This window comes from Pseudochaenichthys georgianus, chromosome 11 (genome assembly GCF_902827115.2).
Source record: "Pseudochaenichthys georgianus chromosome 11, fPseGeo1.2, whole genome shotgun sequence".
NCBI lineage: Eukaryota > Metazoa > Chordata > Actinopteri > Perciformes > Channichthyidae > Pseudochaenichthys > Pseudochaenichthys georgianus.
In genome coordinates, this window is record NC_047513.1 from 25,676,259 (window position 1) to 25,676,929 (window position 671).

A 671-nucleotide genomic window follows, 5' to 3' on the forward strand; every position below is an offset into this window, starting at 1 on the left:
ACATTAAAGTGATGATCTTTACCAGTTGACATCATGCCGGCAGCAATGGAGCCTGCGGCGATCCCGGCGGTGGTGAACCCTACAGCGGCCAGAACAAGAGGAGCAGCGGCGATAGCTCCAGCTGCAGAGGAAACGTTGTTAATGCCAATTTGTTTGGCCACTCCAAAATGAATAGTGAGTCAGAAATAGTAATCATTCCCAAATTGGGCTCAATAAAGAGTATCTAATCTAAAGTGTGTTTACAATCGATGAAAAAGTCTTACCTGCTCCAGCACCAGCTAAAGCGAAAGTTACTGAAACACAAGATGAATATCGAAATCAACATTAACATCGGGTTTAATCATACCTTTGCTAAAGTAACTATTGTGAGGGAAATATTTGTTGTGTGTTTGTACCAAAAAGCATTTTGTGTTTCACATAGGTCTGCCATAACTTAGAGCAGGGGGTTAAAGGTTTAAAGGGTTAAAGGTTCCGCTTTCCTGTTGGGGGACTGTGACTAACTGCCAGAGGACTTTAACAGACTGTCTTTGTCTCTGAATCCATGGTTTTTGTGATTATCGATCAGAAAGACGCGCAAAATAGAGGCTCCTCCTTGATTATCTGTGTAGATTTGCGCTGTGTTTCTGTGTAATCTTCAGTGTTGGCTGGGGAATCACATGATGAAGACGTGT